This window comes from Prionailurus bengalensis, chromosome F2 (assembly GCF_016509475.1).
Source record: "Prionailurus bengalensis isolate Pbe53 chromosome F2, Fcat_Pben_1.1_paternal_pri, whole genome shotgun sequence".
In the NCBI taxonomy this organism is placed as follows: domain Eukaryota; kingdom Metazoa; phylum Chordata; class Mammalia; order Carnivora; family Felidae; genus Prionailurus; species Prionailurus bengalensis.
In genome coordinates this window covers 66195309-66207780 of record NC_057353.1, presented here as the reverse complement: position 1 = coordinate 66207780, position 12472 = coordinate 66195309, and the positions used below count along the sequence as shown (strand labels likewise).

General features: G+C 46.8%; 1 long non-coding RNA gene across 1 annotated transcript; it reads left to right on the top strand.

The window, feature by feature from the left end:
• Nucleotides 1–554: 554 nt before the first annotated feature.
• On the top strand, nucleotides 555–12144 carry LOC122495765. Its single transcript, XR_006300561.1, has 4 exons — nucleotides 555–869; nucleotides 5467–5619; nucleotides 7505–7663; nucleotides 11980–12144. It is a non-coding gene; the product is annotated as an uncharacterized LOC122495765 (long non-coding RNA).
• Nucleotides 12145–12472: the final 328 nt, after the last annotated feature.

The following is a 12472-nucleotide window of genomic DNA, read 5'->3' as shown; positions in this document are numbered from 1 at the left end:
GCTTCCTCAGTCCTCGGATAATGGTTGGTTTTAATTCCTGGGAGCCTCTCTATTGCTGTTCTGGGTGGATGGAGAGGTCTTTTGCTTTACTTTGCTCAGTAAAATCCTTTAGGATTCCTGCATCCCTTCATTGCATGGTGCTACAAAACGGGCCAGGGAGTTTGGGCAGCAATGTGGGGCGGTGGAAAATACGCTGGCTCTGAAGCAAGAGCACTAGGCCTTCTCCAAGGTCAGGCACCTAAACCCGGGCCTTGAATATTCCTTCCCCTGTTTCAATGAAAGGTACACATGTGCGTACTCAAAATCTACTTAATTGACAAATTGATGTGTGTCTCTGGGATTGTTTGTGCAACCAACTGCATGCGAATCTGAGAGAGGCGAGGGCGTCAGAAGGGCGAGCTGGGATATTTTAATATTCAGTATTTCCAGACTCAGCAGGCAGCAGGCTAAATCTGTCCGCTGATGGGCAGACATGAATTATGAAACCACTCACGTAGGTTGAGAGGTTGCCCGGAGCTGGGCAAGTATCGCCACCAGTGTCTCTGCAGGCTGGCTGGGGGTGGGGTCGCTCCCGGTCAGCAGAGATGGTCTGTGGACAGGTGCGTGATCACAGTGTGGGTGTGGCCCCAATTCAATGGGCCCCCCAGCGGCCCAGAGACAAGGTGGGCGGTGCGTCGCAGAACCGGAAAGGAGCCACAGGCTGACCCCAGCTTTCTGTGTGGCTGGAGGGGGAGGCGGCCCCCTAGTGGCAAAGGTCCGCACAGGGCCGAAGTTCAACGAGTCCCAGAGACTAAAGGTGACCTTCCTGCCCTGGGTTCTGATGCCGCCTCCCACGACCGGGGGGCCGTGCCGGCTGGGGGTGCCGCAAGGTGAGGCTGGGAGGCCAGGTCTAATCATCAAGGCGAGAAAACTGAAGCTAGGGGTAGGCGAGGGGATGGTGGTGGTAGACTGTGTCTAAGGGCCAGGGAAGAGAATGAACGAGTCAAGCCTGTGCAATAGTATGTTAACAAGTCAATAATAACCATTTACTGCTGATCTGTGTCTAAGACGGTGCTGAGCACATGACACGAATTTTCTCAATTCCTCACAGCAACCCTATTCATTAGATATTATTTCCCCATTTATAGACAAGAGGCAAAGAATCATTAATGTGTCTGTGGTAGTTAGCAGTTGGGTGATGTCACGTAGGCACTTTACAAGCACTATGTCACATAAATCTTCATGCTTATTTTAGGAGGTAGGTCTCATTACTCCTTATGTCAGTTATATCATCGAAGAAGCCAGGCCTAAAGAGAGTGTGTTATCAGTAAGCGTTTACAACATAGCAACCCACCCCCAAACGTAGTGCCTTGAGATGGCAAACCCTCACGTAGTTTTCAGTGCAGTGAGTTGACACTTTGGGCTGGGTTCCCCTGGACAGTCCTTCTAGTCTCAGTGGGGCCATGGAGAGCATCACGCATCTATGGTCAGATGCTGGTCAGCGAGGAGGTGCCCCCACTCAAGGGGACTGGTTGGTTGTAGGCTGGGGTGAGGGTGGAGACTGGCACACTTGTGTCTCATCATCTAGTCGGCCAGCCTGGGTTTGTGGCCGGGCAGGGGTCTGAGAGGGAGCTTGGAAACACGCCAGGTCTCTTGAGGCCCAGTCTCCAAACTGGTGAAGGTCACGTCTGCTGCATTCTATTAGCTAAAGCAAGCCTGGGACCAAGGGACAGGGAAGACAGACTCCGGATGGGAAGGGCTGTGAAATCACAGAGCATACAGTGAGTGCGGATACAGGGAGGGGTGGAGAACCAGGCCCATTTTGTTTGTTTTTTTGTTTTTTTGTTTTTTGCAATATATCACTAGGTGGGAATGGGGAGCATGTGAGGGAACCGGTCTGGGTGGGGTGAGATTCCCAGGTGGGAAGAAGAGTACACGTCTCTGAAAGGCAGGCTGGTGTGCCTGGAATATGGGAGGAGAAATGTGGAGGAGTTAGGGATGGGGTGCTATTCTGAGCACTCATCTGGGTTAACTCAGTCCTCATGACAACCCCCCGAGGTAAGTGCTGTGGTGTCTTCCCCTCTTTCCAGATGGGGAAACTGAGGCCTGGAGAGGTCAGACAATAGTCTAAGTCCCACAGTGAAGCGTCAGTGTCAGGTCTCCAACGCAGGGGGTCCAGCTCCAAAGCTCACACCCTGAACCACTTGCCACACTGCTGGCATCACAGCAGGGAGGAGAAGGGACAAGGCAAAGAAGAGTTTGGCGCATAGTATGAGGGCAGATGTTGAAACTACTGTCCTGAGAGGCCTAGAGACACTAGGGTAGAGAGTCCCTGTCACTTCCTTTTCTTTAAAGAGTCTATTTATTTATTTTGAGAGAGAGGTGGGGGGAGGAGCAGAGAGACGGAGCCAGAATCCCCAGCAGGCTCTGAGCTGTCAGCACAGAGCCCAACATGGGGCTCGAACCCACCAACTGTGAGATCATGACCTGAGCCAAGATCAAGAGTCGGACACTTAACTGACTGAGCCACCCAGGCACCCCCCCCCCCTCAACCGTGTCACCTCCTGTCTGCTCAAGAGTAGCACTGCTTATTTCTGTTTGGATGTGGGAAGGAGCTAGTCTTTCTGATTCTGTGACCCTACAAATAAGTGCATAATAATGTCAAATGTATTCGTGAAGATACTTTTTCTTTAAGCAGCAGGAACTGATTCCATCTAGCTCAAGTTTAAAATGAAGTATTTCTTGGAAAAGTGCTGGGAGAGCTCACAGAATCAGCCCGTCCTAGGAAGGGCAAGAACTAGACAAGCCCCCGGGACCTGAGCTGCCGGCAGCATTCGGTGGGCTCACTTTCTCATTTGCTGACAGCCATGTGACTTGGGTGTAAAAACCTCCCATCACTATGACTTCTTGTTTATGTCTTGACTTCCCACGAGAGAGAATCTGGCCCAACATTGTTTTTACACTGGACAACCTGGATCTGTCCAGGGGAACAGGGACATGAGCACAGCCGAGGCCACTGGGGGAATCTCTATGAAGCCATCTTGCTTGGTGTCTAACTGCTTGGCGGCAGAATTAAGTTCTAAGCACCACTCCCTACATCCACCTGGATAGTTCCAAGGACATAGCTTGTCCCAGGGAAAGGAATAGGCTTCCGTCTCCCAGGGATCCTGAAGTTCCAGAGATTCTGACCAAACTCACACCCTGCAGGTTTATTGCAGATACAGATTCACAGCAAGAACATTTGAATATGATTTTATTAATTGCGTTTTTTCGAGTCCAGCAGTTTTCATTAAATTACAACAATCCAAGGCAGATGATATCCTTAAGCTCAAACAATTTTGCCATGCAAAGATTATATTTATATGAGAGTGCTTTTCAGTCCTGACTTCCTAAGTGATCGGCTTATAAAATATTTATTAGTGGTTCAAAAGCATTGCTTTTGCAAATTCAGTATCTTCTTTAGGATAGATTTCAGGGCAGACGGCTCTTTTGGGTTTGAGTTCACGGTGTGATGTGCAAAGGTACTTCCTTGTGTTTACTGAGGGGTGAAGTCAGGCTCTGTAGGTGGTCAGCTCCTTGCGTGATTTGCCCCAAGACTGAAAGGCCACTTGCACAGATTAAATGAAATCCACGGTTTTTAAAAATAAATTTGGCTACTTAAATTTCTAGATAGGAGTTCATTTTTTTCTCTTTTTAAACTTTACTTATTTATTTTGAGAGAACAAGAGAGAGCGGGGGAGGGGCAGAGAGAGGGAGACACAGAACCCCAAGAATCCGACGTGGGGCTCGAACCCAGGAGCCGTGAGATCATACCTGAGCTGAGATCAACAGTCCGACGCTTAACCAACTGAGCCATCCAGGCTCTCTGATGGGAGTTTCTTATACATGGGCACAACTGGCTTCCATATAAATATTTTATAATTGCTCATTCTGATTCTCGCCATAAATATGATTTTCATGGGCATGTAGTCTATTAGGAGAATATTTGGAGTGGGAATTTAAGATACTCAAGATACTCATCAGGCCTGGATCTGCCATCAATCAATTCATGATATGACCTAAGGCAAACACTGTATTTTGTTTGTTTCGATATATCAAACTGAAATTGGTAAATATCAGTTAGGAATGTGTTTAGCTACAAATAATGGAAAACCTGATAAGAGTTTATTTTTCTAACATGACAAACCAAGAGGCAGGGAGTCAAGAATTGGGATGTTATTTAGGAGCCAGGCTCCTCTGTTTTTGCCATAAGCCTGTGGTTTTTTTTTTTTTCTTTTAAAGTTTATTTATTTTGAGAGAGAGAGTGAGAGCATGAGCTGGGAGGGGCAGAGAGTGAGAGAGAGAGAGTGAGAGGGAGGGAGTGAGAGAGAATCCCAAGCAGGTCAGTGCAGAGCCCGACATGGGGCTCAATCTCACAGACCGTGAGATTATGACCTGAGTTGAAATCAAGAGTTGGAGACTTAACTGACTGAACCACCCAGGCCGTCAGCCTGTGGTTTTTGTCCTGATGGCAGAAAGTTGGCTGCTATACCTTCAGAAGGAAGGAGAGGGAAGGGTAGAGGGAAACCCTAGCTGAGTTTGTTCCCCCTGTTTTTTGGGAGGTAACTAATGTCCTGGAAGTCCTCTACCCACAAATAGTCTTCTCCTTACATCTCATTTGCCAGAACTGAAATATGGCCACTCCTACTCACAAAGGAACCTGGGAAGGCCATCCTGTTATTTGGCCATATTGAAGCCCTGCATCAAATCAGGGGTCTGTTGGGAAAGAAAAATTAGGAGTATTGGGCAGGAATTTAACTGTGCCCTTTTATCCCAAAGGGGCAGAAGAGAACGGTCAATCATTGGTTCAGTTGGTCTTTTAGCGGCAGTGAGCGTTGTGTTAAGCCCTTTTACCAGCCAACTCAAGTTAATTAAGACAGGTGTGGCAGGTGGGAACTCTAGGGTAGAGGTGAGGAAACTGAGGCTGGGAGGCATTAAGTAAATCGTTCCAGGTAGCAGAGAGCAATGAATTAAAATGTATTTCGCCTGGGTGGCTCAGTTGGTTGAACAACTGACTCTTGATTTCAGCTCAGGTCACGATCTCACAGTTCATGGGATCAAGGCCTGTGTGCTGACAGTGTGGATTTCTCTCTCCCTCTCTCTGCTCCTCCCCTGATTGCTGGCATGCACGTGGGTGCTCTCTCTCTTTCTCAAATAAATAAACTTAAAAAAAAAAAACTTTTCCTTAAAAAGAAAAAGAAGTATCTCCTCTCTCCTTACTGGCTTCAGAAGTGGAGGAGGTCCCAAGTTACTCAGAATTGTTACTCTGTTGGGCCTCCAAGGGAGGAGCTAAAGCACTTTCTTCCTTCTTTTCCCTCCTCACCCTGAAGAAGGTTGGGCCTGGGGATAAGGGAGGATTTCCAGAGGCTCCCATGTCGATATTTGGGGATGCTGAGACTCTTGTCCAGACCTGTGCTTCCCTGCTCCAACATCCTCTTTCCTTCCCAGATCTCCTGGAGCAGGATCGCTTCCTCACTGTGGCCCCTCTGCAAACTTCACGCTCCTTACCTGCACTGACTCGAGAGCAACAAAGGAGTCAATTGCCCCCAGCTCCTGATAGCAAGTAACATTGATTAGCTGGCTCCTGCAAAGGGCGATGTGGTAAATAATCGAGCACACGGCGTTGGCAGCCTTTGAATCACGCCTGGCCACTTTCTGGCTATGTGATTTGCAAGTTGATAGTTGTACCCCTCAGTGCCCCCCATCTGTAAAATGGGTGATAATAATAGTAACCATGTCATACGGTTGCTGGGAGACTCGATGTACACAAAGCACTGAGAACAATGCCTACCACAGCCAACACCTGTGTGTGCTTAAGTCCGCTCCTTCTGGATGTCCTTTCAGGCATCTTGGTGATTAACTTGCTTTTATAGATTCGTTCTTTTGTATCTCGAAAGCCAAGTCTCCCGGGGTTGTTCTTAAGTTACTATTTGTTTTTAATGAACCCTGTAGTTATCAATTAATGCCTCGGTTCCTGCTGTTAATGCAGAGCGAGAAAAATAACAGCTAATATTTCAGCTCTTCTGCCTTTCTAAAACACAGATTAACGGTACAGAGTGCGGTATGCCCCCTGGAGTCGTGTCGTATGGTGGCCCCCTCCGATCAGTCAACTTGGGAGGGATGGGTTGGTAAATAGTGAGGATCACTTTGTTTGCTTCACGCTTGGGGCTGAGCCTGCATGTTTTCCATTCGCTGTTTTTCTGGGCACCGGCTGTACTTTCTACACACGCATTTCAGCCATGAGTGTATGTGCCCCCATGTTGGTGAAATATATTCCTCAACATGGATCGTGGTGGCCCAAGGGAGACCACCTTCAGTCTGCTGCTCTTCTGTGTTTCCTCAGTCGCTGCCAGTAACACGCCACCTGGAGACAGGAGGTCAAAGCCCCAGGTTCCAGACCCTCGCCCTCGTCTGCTGTCACCTCTGGCCATGATATCAAGCAGGTTGCTCTCCCATGTGGGCCTTCAGCCTCCCCTTCCACGACATGATCCCCTTCCAGCCCTACAGTTTTCCAGGATTTTCTGAAAGACGCTCTTGGACTTGGGAAGCACAGCGTGCTGGGGAGACCTTGGTTTTGAAGTTTTCCCTTCGAAGATTGCCTTAATTTATTGGGCATCTTGTTGCTGAAACATACAATCAAGAAAGAATAGACTGAAGTTCCTTTTCCTTCCCCAAATGTGATGCTTAAATAAAATTCTGTTTCATGGAGCAGACACAGAGGAGTAGAGACGGATAGGGTTTCCCTTGTCTTTGAGCAGTCCCAGAGGAGGCTGGAAACAGCAGGACGTCCCTTCAACCAGATGGGCCTCTGAGCCTGGAGAGCCAGGCAGTCACAGAGAATAGAGAAATCAAGGGCGGAAATGGGGAAAGGCTGGCCGCTGGATGTCGGCTTATTCTCGCAGCTGAATGTAGTCAGCCTGGAGGCCGGGGACAAGAGGGGGAAGGTTCACATGGGCTGGCGGGTTGGGGCGCTCCGTGTCATGGTTCAGGTCTGATGAGAAATTGGCCCATTGAGCTAACTGTGAATGCAAGACTTCCTTGAGAGCAGCGCCAGCCTCAGGGGACACTGGGACAGGGCAGGGTAGCTGGTACTCAGCCTCCCCTTTGGTGGCTTTGCCTCATTTCTCCTGAAGCAGGTATCTAGGGCTTGCCCTGCCTCCAGAGCCCTTCCCACATGCCTCCCCTAGCCCAGTCTTGATTTATCCAGTGACACTCTTGTCCTCGAATGTTTTCCTGCTCCCTTCCTTTCATCATTAATCTTCCTAAAATCTTACTCGGGGGATAGCACGGCGGGGTAGATGGAGTCGTGGCCTTCGGACTCCATCTTGCATGGTGATGGTGGTCTTTTCGCTCATAACAATGGGGACCTGGGTGAGTTACTTGGTTTCCCTCAGCCTCAGTCTTCTCACCTTTGAGATGGGTACAGTAATCCATAATGTAAACAGTCCTTCCCCCTTATCCTTGGTTTTGCTTTCTGCCGTTTCAGTTACCTGCAGTCAACAGCGGTTTGGAAACGAGGGGTCCCCCTTCTGACGGATAATCAGAAAGTCACAAGTAGCCTAACACTACGTCGAAATGCCCACGTTGCTCCCTCACTTCATCTCCTCACACAGGCATTTTATCATCTCACATCGTCACAAGAAAGGTGAGTATAGGACAATAAGATATTTTGAAAGAGAGAGAGATCGGTTACATTCATATAACTTTTATTATAGTATATCGCTATAGTTGTTCTATTAGATTATTGTTCTTAATCTCTTACTGTGCCTAATTTATAAATTGAACTTCATCATGGCTATGTAGGCACAGAAAAAACATAGTATATATAGAATTTGGTACTAACTGTGGTTTCAGGCATCTGCCAAGCATCTTGGAACATATCCCTCGCAGATAAGGGAGGCTACTGTAGCATTATTGAGATAATTCGATGAGATACAAAGGTTAGCTCAAAAAGAAAACCACCCCAAGGAAAATTATTTCCTCCTTCTTGTCCCATTTGTACTTCCTGTGTATTACAATCTGGGGGATTGGAAACACTTACGGATCCCCGGGATCCACCCCATCTCCCAGTGGGAATCAGTATGCTCTAAAAGCTCCTCAGGTGACTGGTGCAGCCTGGGTGAAAACCCACTGCCCTCAGACATTGCTGATTCAGACTTTGCTCTCCGAACCCAGTGCTTCGATTCCCATCCCATTGGACCCGACTCCAAAAGTCAGTTTGTCTTCTGTGTTTTAATCTGACAAATGGCAGATGATTAATCAAGGTTTGTGTGCCGGATCCCTCCCTGAGCCCAGGATATTTGTTTTCACTGGCATCTTGACAGGAGCAGGGACATATTCTCTTCTGGCACTAAGGGGAGGGGAAGGGTGGGTAAAGATTTACTGAAATGTTGTGGCAGAGATGATTGGCTGAAATCGAGACATTCTCTGGGACAGTGACTGAGAATCAGTGGGGCCAGGTAGGGCTGGCGAACCAGATGGGCAGATTTCCTGTCTACATCCAGCAGTGCTGAAGCAGGGAACCGGGCAGCCAGGCCAGGGTGAACATGGTGAATTTAGAAATCGGGGGATCGGGGCAGGATGTGCCTGACTGTGACGTGTGGCTCGGGAAGGGAAGTAGGTGTTTGTGGCTGAAAATGGCTTTCCGAGTTAGTCCTTCTTCCTCCCAGTTACATCTTGCAGGACACTGTCAAACTATACTCTTGATCCACCCAGAGGTCTTCTAAAGATAATTCCCATACAGTCTGAAGCTTCCTGCACCTCTCTGCTTGGGGGTGTTCTCTGGCCTTGGGAGCTTGGCCCTCACTTGATGGAGGGCTGGAAGTATTGGGAAATTAATGGCTTGGGTGCCACCTTCATATGGAGGAAGGTCAGCGGATGAACACCCCAGCTTCCCTGCCCTTTGGTGGAACAGTCCTCAGGCATGTTCTGCACAGTTTCTTAGAAAGTCTCCCGTGTGACTGAGCCCCACATGCCACAGTGACAAGCCCCTCATCATGAACCCTTTGCTGGCTTTCCTTCCTTCCCTGTCTCACTTCCCTTCTGGGGTCTTCATGGACGGAGAGGGGAAGGAAAGCACGGTAAGTACAATGCTTCACAATCTGTAGGTTGTGACCCATGAGGGAGTTACAACGTCCATTTTTATTCACTGATTTTGAGAAAGAGAGGGAGAGAGAGAGAGTGAGTGTGTGAGTGGGGGAGGGGCAGAGAGGGAGAGAGAGAACCCCAAGCACACTCCATGCTGTCAGCACAGAGCCTGATATGGGGCCCGGTCCCATGAACCGTGAGATCATGATCTGATCTAAAATCAAGAGTCGGACTCTCAGCCAGCTGAACCACCTCGGTGCCCTGCAACATCCATTCTTAAAAATGAAAGGAAACGAATGTGCCATAGTAAAGTATGCTACTCGTTGTAAGGGTACATACCGTTATATGAAAACTTCATTTCAGTCATGTGTGAATATGCTCACGTGCTGGTGAAATATATTTCTCAACATGGATCATGCTCAAAAATTTTTAAATTTTTTTTTTCAACGTTTTTATTTATTTTTGGGACAGAGAGAGACAGAGCATGAACAGGGGAGGGGCAGAGAGAGAGGGAGACACAGAATCGGAAACAGGCTCCAGGCTCCGAGCCATCAGCCCAGAGCCTGACGCGGGGCTCAAACTCACGGACCGCGAGATTGTGACCTGGCTGAAGTCGGACGCTTAACCGACTGCGCCACCCAGGCGCCCCCATGCTCAAAAATTTTGAAGGCACTGCCATTGTGGGCCTCTGTGGTTTTTGTGTTCTCAGGATCCATTCTTCCCTTTTTCTGCAGTAATAGTACCTGAGTTTTCATCTCAACAAGGAAAGGGGACTAGGCTCCTAATTGGACATAGTTGTGATGCGACCATCAAACCAGGTGTTGTTGCATCATTTCTTGGTCAAAAGATGGTCTCGTGACCCATGACAGGTCAGTCAGATGATTGTTCCAGGGAACTTCAATCTAGAGAGGACACATGAAAAGGCTGAAACTAGTTGAAGATGCTTCATTCAAAGAGGATGTCTAAACATTAACATATATGTTTTCTGCTAGCTAGATCTTTGAAGTTCCTTATTTTTTCCCCCTTTCAAGATTTGGTTCTTGAGGGGCGCCTGGGTGGCGCAGTCGGTTAAGCGTCCGACTTCAGCCAGGTCACGATCTCGCGGTCCAGGAGTTCGAGCCCCGCGTCAGGCTCTGGGCTGATGGCTCGGAGCCTGGAGCCTGTTTCCGATTCTGTGTCTCCCTCTCTCTCTCTGCCCTTCCCCCGTTCATGCTCTGTCTCTCTCTGTCCCAAAAATAAATAAATGTTGAAAAAAAAAAATTAAAAAAAAAAAAAGATTTGGTTCTTGAACCATTGGATTGGTTCTATGAAATACCTGTGGATTACTTCTTTATTATTATTATTATTATTATTATTATTAATTATTGTTATTATTTACCCCTTCTGTTGCTAGAAACCAAAGAACCCTCCCATACCTGAGGGCTTTGGAATCAGCCGATCCTAACTCTATTGCCACTGGCCTGTGTTACTGGAAAATTACTTTTCTAAGCTTCAGGTTCTTCTCTTATAAAATGAGGATAGTAACACCAGATTGGAGGGTGCAGAGGATATTGACATGGCCATTGGCCCTAGATCTTCAATTAATGGCAGCCACTATCCTGAGCCAAATTTTAATCATCTCTGCTTTACTAGTGATGACTTTGCACTTACTAAATACCTGCGGAGTGGATGAATGAATCCACATGACAAGGTAGATTTTCACAACTAAAGCCCACAGCTGAACTTCTTTAAGGAGTTTCAACCCCTTGCATATGAAACATGTGATTTGTTGTTCAGAGACTGAATATGAGAACATCTCCATGACCTGGGGTTGGGCAAAAGAGTGCTTGATAACAAAAGCAAAGTCCATAAAAGAAAAAATTGTTAAGTTGAACATTATCAAAATTGAAAACTTCTGCTCGGTGAAACACAGTGTTAAGAGAATAAAATGGCAACCTAGGGACTGGGAGAAAATATTATACAAATCACATATTCGACAAAGGTCTTGTATTTAGAATATATAAAATCTTAAAAACACACAACCTAATTTAAAAATGGGTAAAAGATGTAAACAGACATATTACCATAGAGGACGTATGGAGGGGCACAGAGGCACATTAAAAGACGTTGACACTATCAGGCATTAAGGAAAAGCAAATTAAAGCCATAACGAGACACAACTACATACCTATCATAATGGCTAAGATAAAAATACGGACAACATCAAGTGCAGAAAAGGATGCCGAGCAGCTGGAACTCTCCCACATTGCTGATGGGAATAAGACATAGTTCAACTACTCTGGAAGACAATTTGGTGGTATCTTATGAAGTTAAACATACACTTACCACGTGGCTCAGCAATTCCATTCCTGAGATATGAAATGAAAACTTATGTTTACATAAATCCTGTGCACATATTTACAGCAGCTCTGATCATAATTATCCCAAACTGGAAACAATTCCAACATCCGTCAGCAGCTGAATGGATATGCAAGATTGTGGTGTATATATATATACATTGTGCTAAAACTCAGTAGTAAAAAGGAACGAAGCATCGAGGCACACAACAAACTTGGATGAATCTCGGAGGGATCATGCTGAGTGAACGAAGCCAGTCTCAAAAGGTTACCTACCGTGTGATTCCATGTGTACCAGGACTGGGGGAGGATGGAAAGTTTGGCATGGAAAAGCCATTGGCATGGGTGGAGGATGGAATTCTTTGGTGGGAATGGAACTGCTCTGTATCCTGATTATGGTGATGGTTACATGAATCCATACGTGTGTTAAAATTCATAGAACTGTAAATAAAAAAAGTCAACCTCCCTGTATGACACTTAAAAAACCCTTCTCATCATGGAGCGTGCGTATTCGTTTAAGTATTTTCCTGTCCTGTAGGTCTACACCATCCAATATGGCAGCCACGACTCATGTGTGCTAGTCCCAGTTGAGCAAGTATCACGAGCACATCGGCTTCTGAAGACTTAATACAAAAAAAAAAAAAGGACATGCAGTATCTCAATAATATTTTATGTTGATTATGTCTTGAAATAGTACTATTTTGGATAGATTTGATTAAATAAAACATACTGTTAATTAACTTCACCTCTTTTTCCTTTTAAAGATCTGGCAACTAAAAAGTCATAATACATAGCTTGGATGATATTTTGATTGGACGGTGCTGCTCAGGATGACACAATCAAGGAGGAATGGGGAGGTCTGGCTTTTTCTCTCTTCATCTGGATCAACAGGTGTAGGATGGCCCTACTCAGAGCTGAGCAAAACACCCTGCTTTTGGGGTCCACTCCCTCCCTCCCAGTCTGTGCGAGAGGTGAATGCCATTCTCCACATTTGTCGCGTCTGTCTGGCTCTTGCTAAGCTTTGGAGGAGA